This window comes from Xenopus tropicalis, chromosome 5 (assembly GCF_000004195.4).
Source record: "Xenopus tropicalis strain Nigerian chromosome 5, UCB_Xtro_10.0, whole genome shotgun sequence".
In the NCBI taxonomy this organism is placed as follows: domain Eukaryota; kingdom Metazoa; phylum Chordata; class Amphibia; order Anura; family Pipidae; genus Xenopus; species Xenopus tropicalis.
In genome coordinates, this window is record NC_030681.2 from 61240959 (window position 1) to 61251746 (window position 10788).

General features: G+C 36.1%; 1 long non-coding RNA gene across 1 annotated transcript; it reads left to right on the top strand.

Annotated features, from left to right (window-relative positions):
* Positions 1-1022: 1022 nt before the first annotated feature.
* LOC116411105 lies at positions 1023-10567 on the top strand. The gene is made up of 4 exons (XR_004222850.1): positions 1023-1121; positions 7415-7471; positions 9669-9704; positions 10453-10567. It is a non-coding gene; the product is annotated as an uncharacterized LOC116411105 (long non-coding RNA).
* The last annotated feature ends 221 nt before the right edge of the window (positions 10568-10788 follow it).

The following is a 10788-nucleotide window of genomic DNA, read 5'->3' on the forward strand; positions in this document are numbered from 1 at the left end:
GTCTTGAAAAAAAAGGGCATTGATTCAAAGGATTAAAACATAATTTTGCCTCTTTATAGGTCCCTTGTAAGGCCTCACCTTGAGTATGCAGTACAGTTTTGGGCTTCGGCCGTTAAGAAGGATATTAATGTGCTGGAGAGAGTGCAGAGACGCGCAACTAAACTGGTAAAGGGGAGGGAAGGTTTAAGCTATGATGTTAGACTGTCAAGGTTGTTTTCTCTAGAAAAGAGGCGCTTGCGAGGGGACATGATTACTCTGTACAAATACATTAGAGTGGATTATAAGCAGATAGGGGGTGCTCTTTTTTCCCATAAATCAATGCACCAGAGGCCACCCCTTTAGATTAGAGGAACGGAGTTTCCATTTAAAGCAGCATAGGTGTTTTTTCACGGTAAGGGCAGTGAGGTTGTGGAATGCCCTTCCGAGTGATGTTGTAATGGCAGATTCTGTTAATGCCTTTAAGAGGGACCTGAATGACTTGAACAAGCATAGTATCCAAGGCTATTGTGATACTAATATCTACAGTTAGTATTGATGTTAGTATATATAGTTTATGTATGTGATAGTATAGATTGGTAAGTATTGTTGTGTGTGCTGGGTTTACTTGGAAGGGTTGAACTTGATGGACTCTTTATGGCTTTTTTCAACCCTATGTAAACTATGTAAACTATGATGATAAAATAAGGAACTAAAAAAAAAAATTATATGTTTGTCTGTGTGTATATACTTGTGTGTACACCTCTAAAAAGTGTGTGAATGTGTGTATAGAAGTGTGTAAATATGTGCAAAAGTGTGTAAAAGAAAGAAAAATAAAAGCAAACAAAAACTAACTTTAGTAAAATGTGTATTGTGTGTATAAATGTATTAATGTGTGTGTAAATGTGTGGAAAAAAAAAGGCCACTTACCTTTTTTTTTATTATTTCTTTGATTGATCATAAACATCAATATCACATTTTTGGTATTTTTCTCTAGCTAACAATGGTATTGCTCTTAGCTTGTGTTTTGTTTTTCTATAGCAATAGTTATAACCAATTCAGAAAGAGGAGAAGAAGGAAAGATGTCACAGTACAGACCTTACCATGGAAATAAAGTGAGGGTGAAAAGAAAGAAAGAAAGAAAGGTGAAAGCAAAAATTGTATATGGTAATAAAATTAAAACATACATTTCTTATACAGACACCAGGTTTGTCAGTTAAATATTCTGCTGAGGGTTATTGGTTATTAACTTATTAACCTTATTAACCTTATTATTAGCCTTATTAACGGCCTTATGCTTCAGCCTATTGGGGTCTGCTGTCTAGTATAAGCTGAGTTTTCCAGCACTCAAAATGTGCTAAAAAAGGAATCCTCGGCTTATACTCGAGGCAACTAATTTTGTTAAATAAAAATTATCATACCATGTAGCAGGCAGGTACACACGCATGTCGCACGTAGCGCTGCCCGGCCCAGGCACTGCAGGACTCATCACAGTGGTGGGTTTAGGTATCAGGAAGTGGTTATAAATAAATAATAAAACAAATATTCCCTTGTGCTCTAACTATTCGGTAGAAAAGTGATCGGTAGAAAAGAAACAGGAGATGATGTTTTACAACTCGTCACAGCGGTGGATCCGGCGCCCGAGCCTCGGCCAAGCATGCATACACGGCGCTTCTCATTCGTGCGACTGGGGGAGGTAGCGTGCGGCGCTAGGGCGCCGGATCCGCCGCTGTGACGAGTTGTAAAACATCACTCCTGTTCTGTTTTCTACCGATCACTCGTTTTTGCTTGACCGAATGCTTAACCGAATAGTTAGTGGCAGGTTTTTAATTTGGAGCGTCTCGTTCGTGCGTTGGGGAGGGGTGTGCACAGCGCACTCAGGCGCTGGATCCGCCGCTGTGATGTGTGTACTGCAGTGCCCAGGCAGGGTCCAGCCGGCGCTACGTGTGACGTGCGGCGGTGCGACAGCGGTGCATGCATGAAATGTGTTTACCTGTCTGCTACATGGTATGATCATTTTTATTTAATAAAATTAAAAAGCAGGATTATTTAATTATTCAGTTAACTCAATTTGTTATACTGTGGGCTATACTGTGGGTTATACTGTGGGTTATACTGTGGGCTACACTGTGGGCTATACTGTGGGTTATACTGTGGGCTACACTGTGGGCTATACTGTGGGTTATACTGTGGGCTATACTTTGGCTATACTGTGGGTTATACTGTGGGCTATACTGTGGGCTACACTGTGGGCTATACTGTGGGTTATACTGTGGGTTATACTGTGGGCTATACTGTGGGTTATACTGTGGGCTATACTGTGGGCTATACTGTGGGCTATACTGTGGGTTATACCGGGTGCCTGTGTGTAGTTGTGTATGTGTGTGGTGCCGGATGCCTGTGTGCAAAAATGTTGCAATTAAATTGAGATATTAACCTGTACAACCTTGCATGTGGTTATCTTATGTTGGATGCGCCTCATTTTCCAGCCCATACCTTATGTTTATTAATATGGTAGTCATGTAAGCACTTGTGAGTGTCCTTTTATTAAATAATTTGATTATTTAAACTTAGCAGTAGCGGCTGCATTTCCCACCCTAGGCTTATACTCGAGTCAATAAGTTTTTCCAGTTTTCTTAGGTAAAATTAGGTACCTCGGCTTATATTCGGATCGGCTTATACTCGAGTATATACGGTAATCTGTTTTTATCTTGGTATGCAAGCCATGGTCCCCAAGTCATTTCAAATTGTTCCTGCTTACGTTCGTTCCTGGCTGCCATTTTTTCCATTGCTGCTCTCATGTCTAATCCCTGTATGATTTAGTGTATATCATAAGGGCCTCCTGTTTTCCAGTGTTTCGCTATGTGGGTTGTCGTAGGGTTGAATACTTGGAATAAAAGTTTTTTCCAGGGAGCAGAAATCTTTTCCGAGAAATTTAAAAGTAGTGCTTTTACTGGTTTGTTTGGTAATAACCTTTGGAGATCTTCTGTTATTAGTTTAAACACTTGTTTCCAGAGTTCGGCAATTGGTGGGCACTGCCACCACATGTGTAGGAGTGTCCCTTGTTGACCACATCCTCTCCAACAAAGTAGCGAGTGTGTATTTGAGATTTTTTTTATGTTGGTTGGTGTTAGATGCCATCTGCAGAATATTTTTTTGTGTGATTCCAAATGATTTGTACATCTTGTTGCTCCTTATGTTACTTCTAGGATATTAGTCCATTGCTCTGGAGTTAGGTCCATTCGCAGGTCTGTCTCCATCCATTATGATTGGATGTTTATATTCTGGTGGCAATTCCATTAGGAAGTGGTAGCACATGGATAGTATTCCTTTTACTCCACTTTCTGCAATTCTGCATAGTTGCTCAATTCTAGTGAGCTGACGTTTTGAGTTGATATTTTTCTTGTAGTTGTTGCAATGTTTGTTACAACCTAATAGTATGTAGGTCCACAATTGTGTTGATGCCCTCTTCAGACCAGTTTTGTAGAGAGAGATCTTGTATTAATAGCTGGTTGGTAGCTAAAAGCTAAAAGTTGGTAATAAGAGCCATTAGTAAGGGAAACTTGCCTAGTTTTCCTTTGTTGTTGAAAGTGTCCCAGTTTAGTAGAATTTGTTTGGTCGTTGGCTGCAATAATGAGTTGTTTGGTCTATTTTTCGGTGGTAGCCATAGCAGGTTTGACAGTGTCAAATTATGAAGAAAGCTAGTGTCTATTGTTATCCACTTCATCTTTGTTCGATAGGGCTATGCATCCTGATGGCAGTTTCAAGCAATGAGGCTTCATTGTAATATAGTAGGTTTGGTATTCCCAGTCCCCCACTTAGTTTTGCTTGTTGTAATCCTTTACTCGCTATTCTTGGTTTTTTCTCTTGCCAGATAAAGGCATTAATTTGTGTTAGTGATAGCTTAATATATCTTGAGGGAAGCTGAATTTGTATTGTTCTAAACAAGTATAATATTCTTGGTAATGCATTCATTTTAGCAGCAATTATTCTACCCAACCAGGAGATGTTCTGAGATTTCCATTTTTGGTAATCGGTTTGAAGTTTCTTTTGTAGTGGTACATAGTTTAAACTAAACAGTAATTCTGGGTCTTTTGGTATTTTGATTCCTAGATATGTGATTGATTTTTCTTTCCATTCAAATTTGAATTTTTGTTGCAGTAGTTGGAGGGATTGGGGTGGAAGGTTGATTGGTAGGGCCTGCGTTTTACTTGGGTTAAGTTTGTACCATGATATTTGGTAGATGTCTTTCAGTTCCAAAGTTAAGTTAGGCACAAGGTATGTGGGTCAGTAAGAGACATTATGATGTCATCTGCAAATAGCCCAATCGTTTGTTGTCCTTCTTATGTAGGGATACCTGTAAAATTGAGGTTTTGTCTGGTTTTACATGCTAGCGGTTCCACCATTAAAGCGAATATAAGGGGTGATAGGGGCAACCTTGCCTAGTTCCGTTTTGGATTTTAAAGGCATTTGACAGGGTTCCAGTTGTGTTTACTCTCGCTGTTGGGGCTGAGTAAAGGGCTGATATTGATTTGATTGCTTTGATATTGCCTAGCTGAAATTTGCGTAGTGTATTTGCCATATAATCCCAATGGATCCTGTCAAACGCCTTTTCCTCATCAAGTGATAATATTAAAGCTGGCTGCTTATGTCGCTTAATCACATGTAGAAGGTTATGTAGTTTTCTGGTGTTGTCTGGTGCTTGTCGAGCCATGATAAATCCTACTTGATCATTGTTTATCAGTGAGGGGAGAACTCTATTTAGTCTTTGGACCAGTATTTTCGAATAGGTCTGTGTTTAGCAGGGCAATTGGTCTATAGTTAAAGCAGATGTCCTGCGGTTTGCCTGGTTTAGGGATAGTAGATATATGTGTTTGGAGAAAATCTGGATCTATTTTCCCTGTGGGTTTTTGTAGGTTTGGATTCGTTTAATTGGTTTTCCAAATTGTAGAGGGAAGTATTCATTGCTATCTGGGATGGGTCAATGATTTTTGGTATTGTTCTTTGTTAAGTGTGATATTATGTGATGGGCTTGTTGAGATTGGAGCTAGGAGACGATTTGCTTTGTTTTTATGGGTATAGTAGAACTGTTTCAGTTGTTTGAGTCAATGCTCTGTTTTGGCCAGTAACATTTGTGTTAGTTCTTTCTTATCAGTTTGTAATTGTTCCTTTAATTGCTGTGTGGGTTTGTTATGATATAATATTTCTGCTTGTTTTATTTTTCGTTCTAAGCTTCTTTGCCTTTTTTCATATTGTCAACGCATTCCCTTGGCTATTGTAATTGTTTCCCCCCTTAACGTTGCCTTATGGGCCAGCCATGTTATTTGGGGATCAATGTTTTGGGATGTGTTATGTTTAAAATCTTTTATTGTTGCTTCAATTTGTTTTTGCACCTCTAAACCTGCCATTGGGGAATCATTGAGGCGCCAGGGTCCTAGGTGTTACCTTGTTCTTATTGGGCCAATTTCTATTTCTACTGGTGCATGGTCTGATCATGATTGTAGACCTATCCATGCCTTGTTAATTGTTGCCATTGTTTGTCGATCAGCCATTATGTAATCAGTTCTGGAAAACATGGAGTGTCTAGGGGAGTAAAAAGTGTACACTTTGTTTTGTGGGTGTTTGGCTCTCCATACATCTATTAAAGCTAGTTTGTGGAAAAGGTCTCTTGTTTGTTTGGTGATTTTCTCTTGCTGCTTGGTGGTATATATATTGGTGGTTCTTTGTATGTCTAGGTGGGGATCTAGCACACAGTTAAAATCTCCTGCTACTATACAGCTACCTTTTTGGTGTTCTAACAGTCCTGTTAGTGTTCTAGAGATAAATTGTAGTCCCCACAGACTCCAAACACTCCCGTGTTTTGATGATCCATCTCGGGATTATCCAATATGCTGATAAAGCCAGAATAATATGTTTTAGGCCTGGTGTGTTTGGTGTCTATGAAAAGAGAATTTAATTTCCCACATAATGCTCATGGTTCCATAATTTGGTTATATACCCATAAGTATTTGAGGCTAGCTGGAAAATAAAAATGTCACCAGAACAGCCAGTTACCAAATGATGACCCGCCCTCACCTTTCTCATTGGATGGGGGCGTGACCTACCTTGTAAACTGTATATCAATGGCCCAGACAACTGGGAAGATATATGCCTTTGGGGACCAAGCTGCTTGGGACCTCCACTATTTCTTTGTCCCCCCCGGAAACAGGAATTACATAGGACCATTCTATTGGTGATGTATGTATATATATATATATAATATATATATAATAAAGTATATTTTTAAATTTTTAAATATAAAATGTAATAAGTTTTTCTTTGTGCTCTAAATGAACCATTATGCCTTACGCAGAGAGTGTATGTTAAATGTGTTTTTTTTAATTTTTAAAATTTTTATTGGGTTTTATGTACAATCCAATCATGCAATAAAAATAGTCAAGCATTGGTTCAGTAGTAGTAAAAAAGGCATAATGAACGTCAAAGAAGATAGATTGGCAATGCTGTCTATTTTTTTTTTTTTTTCAATTAACTTTTTTATTGGTTTTCAAAAGTTTTTTGGGATACAGAAAGGAAGAGGGATAGGGTAAAAGGTAAGTGAGTTACATTTTGTAAAATATATATATGTAACATGACATAGATTATTTATTTTTAAACATTACTAGCATATTATTGTTATTTTCCTTGTTTAAGATACAGATAGCACTTAAGTATTAACAGTTTACTCAGAATTAGATGTGTACACATTGTTTTCCTTTTTTTTTTTTATATAACAATATTATCTTTCCATCTTTGGAGTTGCAACTTGAGATGTAGGGTACTTTATGTTTTCTGGTTTAATTCCTTGTATTCTGACCACATTCTCCAATTTTTAAAGTGTTTAAGTATATTACCATTTTTGTACGCGATTGATTCTTCCATACTTTTGGACTCTTCTAGTAGTTGGGTCCATTCTGTTATTGTTGGTGGTTCTGTTTTCTTCCATTTTCTTGGTATGATTGCTTTAGCGGTCGTGATAATATACTTAATCAGAGGATTGGAGATTGTGTCTTTTTTTTTCATATCGTACAATAATAAAATTGTTGTAGAGTTATATTCAATTTCCTTAGGGAAAATTTTTTCTATAATATTATGAATAGATTCCCAGTAATGTTCTAATTTTTTACACTTATACCAGATATGTTCATATGTACCCGCTTCTAAGTTGCATCTCCAGCATAGATCAGATGTATCAAAAATTTTCTTTAGTTTAATTGGAGTCATATACCACCTTGATAGTAATTTGTAATTAAACTCTTGTAATTTTGATGATGTAAAAATCCTAGAGTTATTCCGGCAAATATTTTCCCAATCTTCTATTGTTAAACTAATATTAGGATCTTTTTCCCATTTCTCCACGAATGGAGGTTTAATATCATACTTTGCTATCAATTTTTTGTAGAAAAATGATAAGGCTCTTGTGGGCTGAGTATTTCTACATATCAGTTTTTCAAACCAGGTAAGTTCTCTTTCTATATTTGTTATTTGTAATGAAAGAATAAATTCTTTTATTTTTTCATATAAATAAATTGAAGAGGGGGATTTTTCTTCAGAGATAAAAGGCAAATTCTCTATTGCTAGCGTTTGTTTCTTTTCTAGAAAGTCTTTTATTCTAATAGGTTGTGTTTTATTATTAGTCCACGATTTAAGGATCTCATTTTCTATACCTGTTTTGAATTCTATGTTATTTAATAATGTAGTTAGTAGAGATGGGTATGGAGCTAATTTATATTCTTTGTTTAGTTTGAACCACCACTTAATGGTAGGATACTCTGTTATCTCAGTTTTAGTAATTTTAGTGTTTTGTATTTTCTCTGACCATATCAGTGACGAAAGTGATTTAATATCTTCACCCTTTTCTGCATTTTGACTTGGGTTGAGATAATTTTCATTTTGCCATAAAATAATTCTAGATAATTGGATTGCATTGTAATATGTATTGAGACATGGGAGTCCCAGACCTCCAGTTTCTTTAATTCTTGTTAGGGTTTCATAAGAGATTCTGGGTTTGGAGTTTTTCCATATAGATTTTGATAATTTTGATTTAATTTTAGTAAAAAATATTCCCGGGATATCTATAGGTATGGTTTGAAGCAGGGGTGGGCAAACTTTTTGGCTCACGGGCCACATTTACTTACCCCTGGGCCGGACTGGGCCAGGGCGGGCAGGGCCAGGCCAGCGTTACGCCCCCTTCGTCTCTTTAATTCCGGCCCACCAATGACACCAAGTCTCGCGTGATGAGACTTGGCATCATCGGCGGGCCAGATTAAAAAGGCCAAGGGGCCGGATGTGGCCCGCGGGCCGTAGTTTGCCCACCCCTGGTTTGAAGAATATATAAAATTTTAGGAAGTATTAGCATTTTAACTATGTTTATTCTACCTGTCCAGGATATGCAGCTATTAGAGCATTTTTGTACATCTTTATCTATCGTTCCGAATAGTGGAAGATAGTTTTTGGTATAGAGTAGTTTTTCGTTCTGAGTTAAATATATCCCTAGATATTTGATTTCTTCTTTGGCCCATTTAAAAGAAAAGTTTTTTTTAAGGTTTTGACTTCTGTGCTAGGGTATGGTAATATTAAGGATTTCAGATTTGTTATAGTTAATTTTAAAATTAGATAATTGACTAAATGTATTTATAAGATCCATTAAGTTGGGTAATGTTGTGTATGGTTGTGTTATATAAAATAAAAGGTCATCAGCAAAAGCTGAGACTTTATGTTCAATATTACCTATATTGATACCTTTAATGTCTCTATTTTGCCTTATCGCTATAAGTAAGGTTTCAATTGTTAAAACAAACAAAAGAGGAGATAGTGGGCATCCTTGCCTAGTACCGTTCTTAATTAGGAATTTTTCAGAAAGTGTTCCATTAATTCTTATTTTTGCACTTGGGTTTTGATATAAAGACATTATTTTCTCAATTAGAATATTACCAAACCCCATAGCATGTAGGACCTGTTCCATATATAACCATTGAATCCTGTCGAATGCTTTTTCAGCATCCATTGAGCTGGAGAGAGTGCAGAGACGTGCAACTAAACTGGTAAAGGGGATGGAAGATTTAAGCTATGAGGTTAGACTGTCGAGGTTGGGGTTGTTTTCTCTGGAAAAGAGGCGCTTGCGAGGGGACATGATTACTCTGTACAAGTACATTAGAGGGGATTATAGGCAGTTGGGGGATGTTCTTTTTTCCCATAAAAACATTCAGCGCACCAGAGGTCACCCCTATAGATTAGAGGAACAGAGCTTCCATTTGAAGCAGCGTAGGTGGTTTTTCACGGTGAGGGCAGTGAGGCTGTGGAATGCCCTTCCTAGTGATGTGGTAATGGCAGACTCTGTTAATGCCTTTAAGAGGGGCCTGGATGAGTTTTTGAACAAGCAGAATATCCAAGGCTATTGTGATACTAATATCTACAGTTAGTATTACTGGTTGTATATATATATAGTTTATGTATGTGAGTGTATAGATTGGTTAGTATAGGTTGTGTGCTGGGTTTACTCGGATGGGTTGAACTTGATGGACAATGGTTTTTTTTCAACCCTATGTAACTATGTAACTATGTAATTGAAATGATTATTGCATCTTTTTTCCTTTTTTTCATGACCTTTATTATGTTTAATGCTCTTACTGTATTATTTTTCCCTTCTCTTCCAGGTATAAACCCGGACTGATCCTCATGGATTAATGCTGGTAAGTATCTTTTTAGTCTATTGGCTATTAATTTAGCAAAAATGTTTTAGGTTATATAAAGGTTATATGGGCTTCTTGTGATTGTTCAGGTATTACAATACCTCTATTTTGTGAATTATACATTTTTAGTAAAATAGGGTTAAGAGTATTTTTAAATGTTTTGTAGTTACAGGCTCTAAAGCCGTCTGGGCCTGGACTTTTCCCTAGTGGTAATTCTTTTATTAATTTGGAGAGTTCTTCTTTAGTAAAGGGCTTATCAAGATTTTTAGATATCTCATTATCTAGTTTAGGAATTTTTAGTTGTGTTAGAAAAAAAATTATTTTAGTTTTTGTTTTTTCTATGGCTCTGTCATTTAGTTGTTGTTTATTTAAGTTGTATAAATTAGCATAATAGGTTTGAAAACATTTTGCTATGTCAGATGTTTTATTTACTAGTTGCTGTTTATGATTTTTCATTTTTAATATATATGATTTAGCAAACTGTGTTTTTAACATATTGGCTAAGTATTTTCCACATTTATTGCTATATTCATATATATTTCTTTTAATAAATAAAATAAATAAATAAAATAATATAAATAAAATAAATAAATAAATAAATAAATTGTCAAGGATATTTTTTAGTATCTTTCTTTTATCTATTAGTTTCTGATAAGTTTCTTCTAATTGTGTAAGTTTGTGTTGTGTTTCTAATTTATTGATTTCATATAGTAATTGATCTATTTTTTTTCCCCTTTCTTTTTTGCAGCGGGCACCCAGCGAGATCAAGTACCCTCTCATTGTGCATTTATGTGCTTTCTATCTAATATGTTGAGATGTGTCCTGTTCAGAGTTATCAATAAAAAATTGTTTTAAGTTTTTAAGTACTTCTTCTCTGTGTGTTTCTTTATATATAAGGTTTTCATTTAATCTCCAATTTTTCTTTATGATTGTTGGTAGCTTGAAAGTCATGAATTCGCCCGAATGTGTTCTTTCCAAAAATATATGGTTTTGCATAGCTTTGTAGTTTGGTAGTTTGCAGTAGAAAGATGTATTTACCCATTTTTGTTTTCTCAGAATGTGTACTTTCGGAAAATATATGGTT